Source organism: Otolemur garnettii, unplaced genomic scaffold, assembly GCF_000181295.1.
Source record: "Otolemur garnettii isolate 467f Iridium unplaced genomic scaffold, OtoGar3 scaffold00150, whole genome shotgun sequence".
Taxonomy (NCBI): domain Eukaryota; kingdom Metazoa; phylum Chordata; class Mammalia; order Primates; family Galagidae; genus Otolemur; species Otolemur garnettii.
The window spans coordinates 2,783,268-2,783,947 of NW_003852545.1; positions in this window are offsets into that span (position 1 = coordinate 2,783,268).

Consider the following 680-nt stretch of genomic DNA (forward strand, 5'->3'; position numbering starts at 1 on the left):
AAAGAAACATTCATAAACCATACAAACCATAAACTAGTAATTTTGAAAAAGCATGAAATTATGCAAAATTTCCATGAAATTATGTGAACAACAGCACTACTAAAATGAATATTATATATATATATATATTTTGAAAGATAACCATATGCCAGATACTTTACGAAGCATTTTACACAACCTCATTGATTTTCCATAACTTAATTCAAGTCTATCAGACAACTCTCTTTATTTCCTTTCATTTGAACATGTATGTTTGCTATGAGGTGCTGTTAAAAGGAACACAGAGAAAAATTAGGAAACATTCTGGAAAAAAAAGTAAAATTGTTAACATCTCAGAGAAAATCTAAGTTGTATCCTTGTAAATGATGCCTCGATGCCATATAAATACTTCAATGGAATGGGAAAAGTTGGGATATTAGATTTCAATATATGTGTGTGAGTTGAGTATCCTATCCACTCTTATTCTCTCTTGAAACTTCAGACATGTCACCTACGGTAGCCCCTTCTAATTGCCTTTGCCTTTTTGTCATCTCAATGCACTAATACATCAACCATAACAGATGCTGAATGCTCGCTCCATGAAAATACCACAGTGTCATTATTCTTAGTAAAGCATCACAAGAATGAAGGATGAATCCTTTGTACTCAATTTTGATATAAGGACAATTAATGACAAGAGG